The 16,132-nt window shown below is 43.7% G+C and overlaps 1 protein-coding gene across 1 annotated transcript in view; it reads right to left on the bottom strand.

The window, feature by feature from the left end:
- LOC132583938 (beta-1,4 N-acetylgalactosaminyltransferase 2-like) overlaps nt 1-16,132 on the bottom strand; it is a 53,877-nt gene that overhangs the window by 28,575 nt on the left and 9,170 nt on the right. The gene's annotated exons all lie outside the window — the stretch shown is intronic.

The raw sequence follows: 16,132 nt of genomic DNA, 5'->3' as shown, positions 1-16,132 counted from the left end.
CAACACGGATGCCCACTTGGATCTACCAACAGGAGAGACTGTTCTCAATAAGAAGGCTGTGAGGAGACCACAACCCTCCTGCCCCCACATCCTGCCCAACAATCTGACATAATATAAAACTATTAAATTCTGAATACAAAATATTAATTTACCCATGAGCTATATTCCTATACTTCAGAGGTAGCCAATGGTAGCTCTCCAGATGTTTTTTGCCTACAACTCCCATCAGCCCCAGCCAGCATGGCCAGTGGCTGGGGCTGATGGGAGTTGTAAGCAAAAAACTTCTGGAGAGCTACCGTTGGCCACCCCTGTTATACTTAAATGATCATTGACTTCCCTTCACTTTAGGTAGATTCACAAAACGAGACTTTGCTCCAACGGGGCAAAGAATTGGGAGAGTCAAACTTTATTTTCTCCTATGAGGTGGTTGCTTCTTCTGAGGGTGTGTACAGATCCAAAGCTTGTAGTAAAGCAGGGGTGGCCAAACTTGCTTAATGTAAGAGCCACACAGAATAGAAGTTTGAGAGTTGCAAACAGGGCTTTTTTTGTAGCAGGAACTCCTTTGCATATTAGGCCACACACCCCTGATGTAGCCAATCCTTCTGGAGCTTACAGTAGGCCCTGTACGAAGAGCCCTGTAAGCTCCTGGAGAATTGGTTACATCGGGGGGGGGGGTGTAGCCTAATACGCAAAAGAGTTCCTGCTCTAACCCCGCCCCCCCCCCCGATTGTAAGATATGTCAGATGTTTAGGGGAGGGAGGGAAGAAGCCAAATAAATGGAGGGATGAAGAGGTGGAAAGAAAGCAATTTTAAATTCATTCTCCAAGGCGCTGGCTGGCTTGGCTTGGTAAAGTGATTTAAATAGACAGATGCCTTCTCCAAGCCTGCTGACAGGGCGGTGGGTGCTTCAAGAGCCGCACAATACGTGTGAAGGAGCCACATGTGGCTCCTGATCCACATATTGGCCATCCCTGTAAACCTTGACCTTCCTCTGGCTCTGAAGCATAGAGCATTTTTATTTGATGGGATACTTGCATGTCTCCAGTTGCTAGGCATCCATACTTGATGTAGGTGGCAATTAGCTGTGCTGATATGGGTTTTAGAGAGCACCAAATCTGAAGGATCTGCAGAGGAAGATCATGAAAGATCTGGACTTTGGTGCCAAGGTGTTGGAATCCACCCCCCCCCCCTGAAACCTGACCTCTTGTAAGGTTTTGTTGTTGTTGTTGTTGTATGTTTGTCCTGAAGCACTATTATGTCTCTGGAGCCCTTCTGGGGAATTCTGTGCAGGGAACCAAGTTGGTGCGCATTCACAAATTTTCCAAATGCAATTCTGTGGTACTAGATAGGCAGCTAAGTCTGTAGTGCCCTTGGCTTTTTCAGCAATCCCGCAGATTTTAATACGATTTCTCTTCATAGTAGTCTCCAATATTATGATCTTTTCTCTTATCCAGGAGTCATTCTTCTGCAGAGTCTTAATATCTTCTGGGCAAACAGCCTCATTTCCATAGCTGTATTTGCAGTTTGTTGAAGGGAAGATCTTAGGACTTCCAGTTGTACAGTGATGGGCTGGAGAAGAGTTGTCCTGTTTTCTAGTATCTCAGTTTTAAGCAATTTGATGGAACCTGCCAGGTGATCTAGATTTTGTTTAGTCAGTTCCTTGATTTGGTGAGGATTTTCCCTCTGGCAGCCATCTTGGAGTCTTTGGCTTGTGTTAAGCTTTTCTCCCTGGTAGATCTTCCAGTTGATAAAAAGGGTAGAAAGGATTGTGAAGCAGCTGTTTGAGAAATAGATTTCGGACTGCCAGGTTTTCCCATGCTCCATGAGCTCTTCACAGAAGTCACAGCTTCTTGGATAAATGGATGATTAGTGGTGGTTAGGCCGGAGCAATTGCCTCACACATCTGCCATTACTCAGGCCAACGCCCTCCCCACCCAACAAACCCATCTAGCAGCAAGAACTTCTGGCATTTGGTAATGGCCAGAAACAATGAGAGACCCAACTGAAACCAGACAGGGAGGTGACAGAATAATTTTTCCAAGCAGTCAGAGAGCACTATCTGAGATTCCAGAGGTATGTTCCTAACAGAGATCTTGTCCAGCCAAAAGAGTTTGCCAATGATCTCAATATCATTCCTATTAACATAAGCACTGTAAGCCGCTCTGAGGCACACACAGGGAAATGCTGATCATCCCTTTGGGGTCAGGGAGCAATTTTTCTCAAGTCCAGTTTGGTTAGGGATCCTGGAAGTTTTTTGACATCTTCTTGGCATGGAACAGGGGTCACTAGGGCTTTTTTTTTTTTAGCAGGTGTCAGGGAGTGTGGCCTAAAATGCAAATGAGTCCCTGTTGGGCTTTTTCTGCAAAAAGCCTTATGTGTAACAATGGTGATGTCAGGGGATGTAGCCTAATATGTAAATGAGTTCCTGGGGGTCACTGTGTGTGTATGTGTGTGGGGGAGGTATTTGTGAATTTCTTGCATTGTGCAAGTGGTTGGACAAGATGACCTTGGAGATTCCTTCCAACTCTATGATTCTAACATTTCTGGGTACATCATTTCCACTGTCTACAAGTCTATTTCAGTGGAGTGCAGATATCTGATTCTATATAAGCATACTCTCAAAGCTGTGAGCTTTTCACTATCTGGGACTACAACTGCTAGGCATCCCTGGTTTTCAGGGAAGGAAGAGCCACCTAGAAATGTGCTCCCTGTAGATACAACTTATTTCCTGATATGACTAGCTTTAGTTCCAGCATTAAAAATATGAAAAAAATATGACTCGAGTTTTTAAATAGCAAAAGAACATACTCTTAGTCCAATTGTTTTTGCAATTCCTTATCGGCTAAACCAACTGTTTATAATTAAAGAGCCAAACTACATCAGCATGCAGAGATCAACAAAGAGCCAGTATAAGAAAGTCCATTTGTATAAATGAAAATACGCAGTTTAATATTAGAGAACACTGACATGTTGATTAAGAATCCATAAAGTTTTTGCATCCCATATACTGGTCGCTGAGCCCTTTACTGGGAAGCAGTGTTCCCTCTAAGCTGAGTAAGCGTGAGCTAGCTCACAGATTTTTAGCCTCCAGCTTGCACATTTTTGTCTTAGCTCAGGAAGGATGACCCCAGAGCACAATAATTTGTGCAGTAGCTCACAACTTTAAAGCCAGTAGCTGCACGTTGTTAGTCAATGACTGTGTACAGAGGAATGTTTAATATAAAGCAATGCAACCACTGTCACTGAGACACAAGCAGCAAGGACAGACTGTGAGAACATCAACCCTGAGTCGTGTGACGTTACTACAAATAAATCTGTGTATAGTTGGTGCTTGGGTTACTGGCAACTTTTCACTCCTCCTATTTCCCTTGGTATAAAATATCTTTAAGAAGTGCTTCAGCCCCATCAAAATCTTACCCTCCCACCCCCTTTGCACAGTGGATATTCTTGCATCCTATATAATCCTCTGATATACTTTATGATAACATTTCCTTTTCCAAAGAGTTGTATTTGATTCTATACTGAGCCAGATTTAATCCTAGAGCCACAGGTAGCAAACCCCTGCCTAAAACAGTTGATCATATTACCCTTCACCAATGTGGGAGGGGGAACCCTTTAAATACCTATTTTTTCCAAGGTTTTGTAGTATTTTTGACACACTTTAAAGTAATGTTGAGAATTAGGGCTATATTTACTGTTCATGCATCCAGTGAAGTGAGCTCTGGGTCACTGAATGTTTATGACACCAAAAATTCAATAAAAAAGATTAAAATATCAAATAATCCACTAAAAACCAACTAACAGTGCCTCAAGGAGAGCCAGTTTGGTGTAGTGGTTAAGCGTGTGGACTCTTTTCTGGGAGAACCGGGTTTGATTCCCCACTCCTCCACTTGCACCTGCTGGAATGGCCTTGGGTTAGCCATAGCTATCGCAGGCTTGTCCTTGAATGGGCAGCTGCTGTGAGTGCCCTCTCAGCCCCACCCATCTCACAGGGTGTCTGTTGTGGGGAGAGAAGACATAGGAGATTGTAAGCCGCTCTGAGTCTCTGATTCAGGGAGAAGGGCGGGATATAAATCTGCAATTCTTCTTCAGACGTGATCACTCAAGGAACAGAGCAGAGTCAGCCAATGCCATGCAAATACACTTGAGTGATGTTTGATGGGCCATTGGTTGATGGAGTGCATCCCACAGCCAATGGGAGAGCCAGAAAATTTCAATATTGTAGCACTTATATATATATATAAGATATCCTTATGGTCTCTAAGGTGATTTATTTACCCTTTATTTTATCTATTGCTCTGGCCTCACCTACTCTGCACTGTTTGCAGAAGTAACAAGGCATGTAATGTAATGTAATGTAAAATTTTATTTATATCCCGCCCTCCCCGCCGAAGCAGGCTCAGGGCGGCTAACAGCATTTCAGGTAAACAATAGTAATAAAAACATTAAATTCACATTAAAATTCACATTAAAATCAGTCAATAATCAATAATTAATTAAAACATTCCTAAGTCAACATTGGCGGTAAACGTTACTAATCTGGCGGTAAACATTAATTCAGTTATTGGTGAACGCCTGTTTGAAGAGGGCGGTCTTGCAGGCCCTGCGGAACTGGTCTAAGTTCCGCAGGGCCCGCACCTCCTCTGGGAGTTGGTTCCAGAGTTGTGGGGCCGCAACAGAAAAGGCCCGGGTGCGGGTGCTTTGAAGTTTAACTTCTTTTGGCCCAGGGATATTCAGTCTGCTTTTCCCCACTGACCTCAGTGCTCTCTGGGGCTCATATGGGGAGAGACGGTCCCTCAGGTAGGTCGGTCCTTGGCCATATAGGGCTTTAAAGGTTATGACCAGCACTTTGTACTGGATCCGGTATATGATTGGCAGCCAGTGCAGTCCGCGCAGCCCTGGCCGTATATGCTCCCATCTTGGGAGACCAAGTAGCAGCCTGGCCGCCGCGTTCTGCACTAGCTGCAGCTCCCGGGTCCGGTACAGAGGCAGCCCCATGTAGAGAGCGTTACAGTAGTCCAATCTTGAGGTGACCGTTCAAAGTTCAAAGTTAATCATTACACAGCCTCCAAACTTTTTAGCAAATTTTTACTAAGAAAAGTGGAAGACTGGGAAGCCGACAATCAGGTCATCTCCCCAGAACAAGCTTTTTTTTTTTTTAAAAAAAATCTATGTCGAAAGTACTATTAGGTGGTGCCTGACACTACAACATCTAGCCACAGATTGTGTAATGGATTCCACCAAACACTGATATGCAGCCTTTGTTGATCTTGCGGCCACTTTTGACTCAACTGATAAAGAAAAGCTCTGCTCTAAGTTGGCAGGTTCAAATATTGACAAATGCCTTGTGCATTGAATGAGGAAATTCCATAGTAACATGTCTAAAATTAGAGTATGTATCTCAGGTTCCTTGACAGTACCTCGGTAGTCAGAGGGGCGAAACAGCATTGCATTCTTGCCCTTCTCCTTTTCATCTTTTACATTAATGACATCACTGAGAGGCTTTGAGGCTCTTTTTTCTCCCCGCCTGGGCTCATGGAAGATTCCAGTCCTTCATTATGCTGGCAATATGGTTTTGTAGTTCGTAACTCACATCAGGTTAAGAAGGTCCAGGCTTAGTGATTTTTGTAAAGAAAAGCTTTTAAAAATATACTATTCAAAGACCAATGTGATGGTCTTTGGAAAATGGCGGTGTACTGCTCACTGGTTAATAGATGGGAAGGACCCCAGTCAATCAATGCTGAATCTTTAAATACCTGGGTGTAACTTTTAGTGACACACTGTCATGGAAAGCACACATAGAAATGATAAAATCAACAGCCCTCCAGTCAACAGGGAGTAATTCTCAGGTTTTACCATTCCAAAGGGGGGGGTCTCCATTTAGACCTAGCCTTAAAACTCTTTCAGAGTAAGATAACTGCCCAACTCCTCTACTGTGTGGAGGTTTGGGGATAGAATGACACCCTGATTGCAAACTTGGAGAGAACTCAAAACCTTTTCTTGAGCCCTGATCTGGATAGCCCAATCTTGTCAGATCTCGGAAGCTAAGTAGGGTTGACTGCGGTTAGTACTTGGATGGAAGACTTCCTTGAAATACCCAGGATAGGGGCAGGCTTTATTCAGCCACCTCTCTGAATATCCTCCAGGCCCCCAGTACGGATCGGTCACCAGAGGTTGACATGACTTCCAGGTGCAGATACACACACACACCTAAACATATACAAAAATACCATAAAGCCCCCACCTTTTCCTAAAAAGGTTATTAGTGCTGCCTCCAAATACCCCAGCTGAACTGCTGAGAGCCAAACCGGGTTTCCCTTCTCTTCAGGCACGTGCACACAAAGCCCTTTTTAATTACCAGCACAAATTGAAGAGGGCCCCAGTAGATCATCTTTCAAGCATTCATTTCTCTGTAAGTCTAAAAGATCCTAAATGGCAATCCAAATATAGCAAACTCCTTCAAATATATAATTTGCCAGACGTTGTCAAAGGAACCTTTTTGGCCGAAGGTAGGGCTCAAATATCATGATGCTGCTTTACACAGGCAAGTCATAAATAGAAACCAAATTTTAACCTGGTTTAAACCAATTAAATTAGATCATCTAAGGGCACAATATCTGTCCATGATTTCCTTTTCCAAATTACGTTCAGCTTTTACATCCATTCACTTTCAAACAATGCAAACAGCTATGCTTGAAGGCAGTTACACCCAAACACCAGTTGCTCAGTGCCTCTGCATGTGTGGAGGTCTGGATCCTGAAGACCCGTGCATTGGCCTGTCCACTTTATTCAGCCCCAAGGAAGAAATTCTTTGGTACAATCCTAGCCAATTGAGACCCTCACACTGCGGAGGAAAAAGTTATGTTTTTACTTGCAGATGCGGAGCCAGATGTTTCATATAAGGATACCCTTTTGCCTTAGCAGCAAAGACAATCCAAACTAAGCTAGTGTTAGCATAGTCCAATTAATAATTTAACTCGTATTCAACACACATTTATAGGAGTTTTTCCTTTTCATATAAAACAAGTTTTAAAATGTAATTTTCACTGTATCTTAATCTAGTTTTACTGTATTGTGGTAATTGAACTGAACATTACATAGCTCACTTGATATCATACCCAGCCTTGTTCTTAGGGCTGCCAAGACCCCAGTATGGGCGGGGGTTTCCCCACCCAGGAGGTTCCCAACCCACCAGCCCACATTGGGCTGGTGTGGGGAACCCCCCACAACATCGTCATGATGATGTCACCGGGAAATGACGTCATTGCACCAGCAATGTCACTCGTGGCCTCTCTAGGCATTTCAGGGAAAACTCTATGGTATCATAGTACACTAGATACCATAAAGTTTTCCCTCCCAAAATGGCTGGAGTGTCTGGGAAAACCAGAGAGTTTCCCCAGAAATGCCTAGAGCGGCTGCGAGCGACAGCACAATGACATAACTTCTGGGTTATGACATCGCTGGGGAATGCTGGGGACTTGGCAACCCTACTTGACCTCCATTTAAAAAAAAAATTCCAGAGGGGTAACTGTTAGTCTGTTGCAGCAAAATAAAACTGAAGCCCAGTGGCACCTTAAAGACTGACAAAATTTATTCCAACATGAGCTTCTGTGACTCAGAGCTCACTTCTACCTCCTTTCAGCAGGTAAAATGGCAGAGAGCTTACAGGGCTCTTAGTATAAACCCTGCCCACCAATAATGATGAGAAGTCTGGTGCAGGAGAAAACAAGGCAAAAATCTGTGGAATACTAAAGCAGCAAGATACTAAAGTCTGTGGTAGAGTTTTGCCCCCAAACTAGAACGTTACCCCCCTGCCCCGACATCCCCAATGTGCCTACATCACATTGTGTTTATTTTCAGCATTCCTCCTGCTCCAAGTCATTTCATCCCTCCCCATCCCTTGCTGGTGGATCTGAGGGCCCTGGCAACCCTATCTAAGTGACAGCCGTTCAAATCCTTTTGACAGAGTGTTTAAAAAATTGTGAACATAGAGGAAAAAGTGATCCTGCCTGGTGGCCCCAGATGTGCAGCTGAGCATCTGCAGCAAGACTCCACCTGCATCTGTATACATAGAAGTGTGTACAGGTAGAAATGATTGGGAGGAAGGAAGTGTTTTTGGAACACCTGACACTGCAACTCAGATAGCCATAAAGGGCAGTTTGTGTAGGATCAAAATAATAAGAATAAAAGTGAACCTAAAAAAACCACCTTAAACCAGGGGAATTATGGAAGGAATGGCATTAGAGGAAGTTTATGCTATAACAGAAATAATTTCTGAGAAATGTGTTAGTTTCTAAGGCTCTGCAAGGTTCAGGGGTGGCCGAACTGTGGCTCGGGAGCTACCTGTGGCTCTTTCACACATATTGTGTGGCTCTTGAAGCCCCTACTGCCCCCTTGGCCAGCTTGGAAAAGGCATTTGTCTCTTTAAATCACTTCTTCAAACCAAGCCAGCTGGCAGCCTGTAGAATGCATTTAAAGTTAAAGTAGCTTTATTTCCAACTCTCCTTCCATCCCCCATCTATTTTCCTTCCTTCCTTCCTCCCTCCCTCCCTTCTGTCTTGCGACTCTCAAGCATCTGATATTTATTCTATGTGGCTCGTACATTAAGCAAGTTTGGACACCTTTGCTCTAATTTGTTTTGGGGAGGATTGAATAGGCAAAGTTTGAAACGCCATAAATTTTGAAGAGCATCAGCCACTGATATTTTGATGGGGTGGGTAGCCATGTCAGGATTTAGAACAAAATCTGAAGAAAAGGTAGAATAAAATTAGCATCCAGCAGCATCTAAAGAGCAGCAATGTTTTCCAAGGTACAAGCTTCCATGAGACAAAACTCAGAATTTTATAATTTTTATTGATTTTAACTACAAAGAGGAAAAGCAAGAGCAAAGATACATAAAAGGGGAGAAAGGGCTTTTACAGAGTGGGAAGAATAGAAACAGAAAAAAGTACAAATATATCAATTATAATTCTACCTCCAAATAAAATACCCAGTTCATTCTACCTGCAAGTATGAAGCTCTCCATATATTTTACCATCCTTGTCTTTTATTATAGAAATTTTTTACTAAACTAATACTAGCAATATAAATCTAAACAATTCTCCTTGAACACAGATAAGTATATAAAAAAAATTCAAAGCGATCTCAACACAAAGCTGTCTGATTTAGCTTAATCATGTTAAAAGCACAGACTAATTTGTTGGTTTAACAATATCCTTGTTAAAATAAGCACATAAAAATCATATCTTTATCCTTAACAAATTAAAAAGATACAACATAATAATTTGTCTCTCAGCATAAACAGTTTTTCCAAAGGAGCATATTAAAAACAAATCTACCAGATTACAAAATAATTGTGCTATCTGCCTTTTTAACAATTAATCCAACTCTTATATCAATATGAGCAATTTCACCAAATAAACATACTAAGAATAAATCTGCAATGTATAAATAAATGTGTTGTCTGCACTCTTTAGCATTGATCCAGATTAACTGTATATTTAACTAAAATTTTAACAACATCCTTCCTTCCTTAGGATCTCCCTTGGTCTTTTAAAATCACATATCAATTCATTATTCATAATTCCATATTTGTTTACCAAGAAGGAAAATCAGAACTCAGGAATCCTTCTTCCCAAAATTTAAAAACTTTTGGATTCCTTTAGTTTCTATATCCATATTACGTCAGAGAAAACCAACTTAGTGTAACCCAGACACCACACTTTGCCTTTTAAAATCGCATGTCAGTTCTTATTGAGAGCTCCATATCCAACTATCCACAAAGGGAAAAAGTTCCTTCTTCCTGAAAGATTTCCACACCTTAATTAGCTGGCCGGGATGCACCTTCTCTCTTCTCAATGTGGCCTGCCCTCTCAAAAAATGGGAAGAAGAATTCTGCACCATTTCTTCCTCTCAGCATGACTTCACTCAATCTTGATTTCCGGTCTTGTTTTGTAACTGCGCCATAAGGATCCATTTTGGTTTTCTTTTGGTCGTTTCGTAACGGATCACTTTCCCATTCTAATTCCGCAGACGTCACCAGAATCTCTTTAGCACTCAGCTCATGTAGATTTGAAAGTTCGCTAGCTCCCATTTGCTTTTTAATCAGCTGAATTAATGAGCCAATGTTTCAGAGAAGTAATATTCCATAATATATCTTTTTTATAAGACATTTCGCTTGGCAGTGCCATTTTTCTCTGTCAGCAAACTCAAGTCTCTTAATCCAAGTTGAAAAGTAGTTTAAAGATCCTGTTAAATCGTCATTCCGAATCAGCTCCAGTTGAGATTTCAAATGTTATCATTTCAATTGCAGTCAGACGACAGAACAGATCTCTCTAGAATATATCTATGTTCAGATCATATTGCAGCTAAATAATAGTCTCTTTAACATATGTCCAATTATAATCCGGGTCGATTTAAGTATTTGTATTCAATCCAATTCAAGTAATTACCGATACTTAAGATTGCTCTTTGACTTTTCGAGGCCTCATTCGCAGGAGAAGGAGGCGTATAATCAGCCTCTTATCGCTTCCTTTGAGCTAGCCGCTCGTTGTTATGTAAAACGACCCATTAGCCAGTGGAATTGAAAGCTCACTTACTTGCCAAATGGAATTGCCACACGAGAAGTAGAAAGGCGATACATCAAAAGCTTACTGAAAGGACAAAAGAAAGCAGTCGGGTGTTCATCTTTTTCTGCTGCAGCAGCTATTATGGCGGCAGAGCCTTGGGACATGCAAGAAGCACAGGAGCACCCCTAGCTTCCCGCAAAAGTCCCATGCCAAAGAAAAACCCTTCCAGAGTCTTCCTATGGGGGGCGCCACGTCTGTGACACCCCTCCAACCGCCTGATTCAAAGGTGCCGCAGGAGGATGATCTGCGGACACCCCTGAACTCAAGATGATGTAACCTGGAACCATGAGCCAAAACTCACAGTCACAGAAACTTGTTCCTTGGGGAAATTTTGTTGGTCTTCAGGTGCTACTAGACTTGAATTTTGTTCTTTTTCTTTTTTGGTTAAGCCAGAAGTTCCTCTATTCTAAAAACTTGTGACCTGTTGATAAACGCTGCCCTGCCGTAAATTTACCAGTCTGCTTTAAAAATCAAAGGGCAGCTGTACACACAGGCTTCCACTCTGGCAATAGCCTCATAAACTCTTCCCATTTTATAGGATTCAGGATGTGACAAGCCGGATGATTTGGTCACACATAAAAAACCCTAACATCTTAAACAAATAGAAATTGAACTGATCCTGGTGGTCAAGGAAGTACATATCAGAGGTGTTGAACTCATTTATTATGAGGGCCGGATCTGACATAAATGTCACTTTGTCGGGCTGGGTCATAGTAAATTTGACCTCAAACCATCGTTTTGTCCAAAAACCAGAGCATTGCCCCCTACTGGAAGTAGGCCTGAAACCAGAAGTAGGCCCGAAATGGTCAGTTGGTGGCAAAAGTAGGGTTGCCAGGTCCAATTCAAGAAATATCTGGGGACTTTGGGAATGGAGCCAGGAGACTTTGGGGTGGAGTCAGGAGACATTGAGCTTGGAGCCAGGAGCAAGGTTGGGATAAGCATAATTGAACTCGAAGGGAGTTCTGGCCATCACATTTAAAAGGAGCGCACACCTTTTAAATGCCTACCTTCCATTGGAAATAATGAAGGATAGGGGCACCTTCTTTGGGGGCTCATAGAATTGGACCCTCTGGTCCAATCTTTTGAAACTTGGAGGGTGTTTTGAAGAGAGGCACTGGATGCTATGCTGAAAATTTGATGCCTCTGCCTCAAAAAATAGCCCCCCCAGAGCCCCAGATACCCGCAGTTCAATTCTCCATTATACCTTATGGCAGAGGTCCCCAACCTTTTTGGCACCAGGGACGTTTTGTGGAAGACAATTTTTCCATGGACTGGGGGAGGTGGGGTGTTGATGGTTTCAGGATGATACAATCGTGCACTTTATTTTGGTGTGGTGGTTAAATGTGCGGACTCTTATCTGGGAGAACTGGGTTTGATTTGGGGAGAGACGGTGGCTCAGTGGTAGAGCATCTGCTTGGTACGCAGAAGGTCCCAGGTTCAATCCTTGGCATCTCCAAGAAAGGGTCCAGGCAAAGAGGTGTGAAAAACCTCAGCTTGAGACCCTGGAAAGCCGCTGCCAGTCTGAGTAGACAATACTGACTTTGATGGACCAGGGGTCTTATTCAGTAGAAGGCAGCTTCATATGTTCATATGATTCTCCACTGCTCCACTTGTAGCTGCTGGAATGGCCTTGGGTCAGCCATAGCTCTCGCACAGCTGTCCTTGAAAAGTCAGCATCTGGAGAGAACTCTCTCAGCCCCACCCACCGCACAGGGTTTCTGTTGTGGGGGAGGAAGAGAAAGGAGATTGTGAGCCACTCTGAGATTCAGAGTGGAGAGCAGGATATAAATCCAATGTCTTCTTCTTCTCCTCCTCCTTCTTATTATTACTACATTGTAATATATAATGAAATAATTATATAACACATGGCCTGGTTGCTAACAGGCCGTGGACCGGTACTGGTCCATGGACTGGGGGTTGAGGACCCCTGCCCTATGGGAATCAATCTCCATAGGCATTTCCCTCCCCTCACTTTCTGATGATCCTGAAGTGGAAGGAGGGTCTCCAAACTGGGGGATCCCCTGCCCCCACTTAGGGATTGGTAACCCTAGGCAAGAGCCTGGGAAAGCAGGGGTTTTGTCCACTCCCACTGTGGGGCTGGCAACCATAGTTTATCCAATCCCCTCTTGAAGCTCTCTATACTTGTCTATGCTTGTAGCCATCACCACTTCCTGTGGCAGAGAATTCCACATGTTAATTATTCTTTTGGTGAAAATCTCCTTCCTCTTATCTGTTCATTAATTTCGTTGAGTGGAATTCTTGTATTGTGAGAAAGTGGGGTTGCCAATCTCCAGTTTTGTTGAACAACACAGATTGCTGGTGGAAAAGTCTTAAAGACCACTTAAACCCTTTGCAAACCAGATTCTATTACATTCACAGAACACATCAAAAGAGCAGCAATGTCTTAAGTCACGCATAAAAGTGGGCGTGGAGGAAACACCAACTGTGGCTCATTGCTCTGAGTTCAAGCACACTTTTGATGAGATAGAATGCACTGTTCTGTATGTTTATAAAGGTCATTGTTATTTTTTGACAGATGTCTCAAAAGATATTGCCACAGAAGGAGGCTTTTTGGTGTAGTGGTTAAGTGTGCAGAAGTTTGGTGTAGTGATTAAGTGTGTGGACTTTTATCTGGGAGAACTGGGTTTGATTCCCCACTCCTCCACTTACAGCAGCTGGAATGGCCTTGGGTCAGCCATAGCTATAGCCATAGCTATCGCAGGAGTTGTCCTTGAAAGGGCAGCTGCTGTTAGAGCCCTGTCAGCCCCACTCATCTCACAGTGTGTCTGTTGTGGGGGGAGAAGATAAAGGAGATTGTAAGCCGCTCTGAGTCTCTGATTCAGGGAGCTGAGTCTCACACTAGACCTTTAATCCTGGTTTAGTTCTGTCCCCAAACTGACATTCTACACTAGAATCAGAGAAATCGACTCTATGATTTTAGTGTAAAATGTCAGTTTGTGGACATTTCTTTTGATGTGTTCTGTGAATATAATAGAACCTGGTTTGCAAAGGATTTAAGTGGTTTTTAAGACTTTTTTCACCAGCAATCTGTGTTGTTCAATCCATCTGCAATGTTTTCCTGTGTGTATGTACAATCCCCAGTTGGGGCCAGGGGATGCCCTGGTTTGGATGTCCTCCCCCCGCTTCAGGGTAATCAGAAAGCAGGGTGGGGGGAGGAAAATGTCTCCTGGGTACTCCATTATTCCCTATGGAGACTGATTCCCATAGGGTATAATAGAGAATTGATTTGTGGGGCTCTGGGGGCGCGCTATTTGTTGAGGTAGAGGCACCAAATTTTCAGCATAGCATCCAGTGCCTCTCCTCAAAACACCCTCCAAGTTTCAAAAAGACTGGGCCAGGGGGTCCAATTCTATGATCCCCCAAAGAAGGTGCCCCTATCTTTCCTTATATCCAAATGAAGGAAAGGCGTTTAAAAGATGTGCAGTCCCTTTAAATGTGATGGCCAGAACTCCCTTCAGAGTTCAATTATGCTTGTCACACTCTTGCTCCTGGCTCCACCCCCAAAGTCTCCTGGCTCCACAGAGTCCCCAGATCTTTCTTGAATTGGATCTGGCAACCTTATGAGAAAGGGAGAAAAATACTTCTTTCTCTGTCTTCTCTATCCCATGCATAATTTTGTAAATCTCTCATGTCACCTTCAATTGTTATTTTTCCAAATCTCTTTAGTTTTCTTCTTCTTCTTTATCATTTCAGTTGCCCTTTTCTGAACTTTCTCCAATGCTATAATACACACTTTTAGGTGCAGTGACCAAAATCGTACATAATATTCCAAATAAGGCCACACTATTGATTTAGGGTCTGTATGTGACTTTTGTCGACCTTACCAAAGCTTTCGATACCGTTAGCAGGAAAGGCCTGTGGCAAATCTTGGAACGTTTAGGATGTCCCCCAAGGTTCCTCAGCATGATCATCCAGCTACACGAAGACCAGCGAGGCCAAGTCAGACACTGCAACGACCTCTCGGAGCCCTTCCCAATAGGCACAGGTGTAAAGCAAGGCTGCGTTCTCGCGCCAACTCTCTTTACGATCTTCTTTAGCATGATGCTTCAAAGAGCCGCAGTAAATCTAGATGAGGACGATGGTGTCTACATCCGCTATCGCACCGATGGCAGCCTGTTCAACCTGAGGCGACTAAAGGCACACTCCAAGACAATGGAAAAACTCATCCGAGAGCTACTGTTTGCTGATGATGCTGCACTCGTCTCCCACTCGGTATCAGCTCTGCAGCATATGACGTCCTGCTTTGCAGAGGCTGCCAAGCTATTCGGCCTAGAAGTTAGTCTGAAGAAGACAGAAGTTCTCCACCAGCCTGCACCCCAGGAAGATTATCACCCTCCCTGCATCACTGTGGGTGAATCAGTTCTGAAGACAGTCCAGCAGTTCAGCTACCTGGGGTGCATCATCTCCTCAGATGCCAAGATCGACAAGGAGATTGACAACAGGCTGGCAAAGGCAAACCGTGCATTTGGCCGACTGCACAAAAGAGTGTGGAGCAACAAGCATCTGAAAAAAGGCACAAAGATCAATGTTTACAAAGCGGTTGTGATGACAACCCTCATCTATGGCTCCGAATCGTGGGTTTTATACCGTCATCACCTGCGACTCCTTGAGCGCTTTCATCAGCGCTGCCTTCGCACCATCCTCAACATCCACTGGAGTGACTTTGTGACCAACACTGAAGTCCTCAAGCGGGCAGAGGTTACCAGCATCGAGGCACTGCTGTTGAAGACGCAGCTGCGCTGGGCAGGGCATATTTCTAGGATGGAAAACCACCGCCTTCCCAAGATTGCCCTGTATGGCGAACTCTCCACCGGCCATCGAAATAGAGGGGCACCAAAGAAGAGGTACAAGGACTCCTTGAAGAAATCCCTTAGCACCTGTCACATCAACCATCACCAGTGGTCTGACCTAGCCTCAGATCGCAAAGCATGGAGGCACACCATCCACCAGGCTGTCTCTTCCTTTGAGAACACACGCATAGCTGGTCTTGAGGACAAAAGGAGATTGAGGAAGAATCGCACTGCTACAGGACCAACCCTAAATCAGACTTTTCCCTGCAGCCGCTGTGGCCGGACCTGCCTGTCCCACATTGGTCTTGTCAGCCACCAGCGAGCCTGCAGCAAACGTGGACTATTGCACCCTTCTTAAATCTTCGTTCGCGAAGCCAAGCCGAGAGAGAGATTGATTTATACAGAGGCATTATGATACTGGCTGATTTGTTTTCAATGAATCCCCCTCCTAGTAATCCCCAGCATAGCGTTTGCCTTTTTTTATTGCAGTTGCACATTTAATTGACATTTTCAGTAAATTATCTACCACAAATCCCAAGATCTCTCTTCTGGTCAGTTACCACCAGTTTGGATCCCATAAGTATATACCGAGAGCCAATTTGTTGTAGTGGTTAAGTGTACAGACTCTTATCTGGGAGAACCAGGTTTGATTCCCCACTCCTCCACTTGCAGCTGCTGGAATGGCCTTGGGTC

This window comes from Heteronotia binoei, chromosome 15, assembly GCF_032191835.1.
Source record: "Heteronotia binoei isolate CCM8104 ecotype False Entrance Well chromosome 15, APGP_CSIRO_Hbin_v1, whole genome shotgun sequence".
In the NCBI taxonomy this organism is placed as follows: Eukaryota; Metazoa; Chordata; class Lepidosauria; order Squamata; family Gekkonidae; genus Heteronotia; species Heteronotia binoei.
Note: the sequence above shows the minus strand (reverse complement) of the source record. Positions and strands in the feature narration are given on the sequence as shown.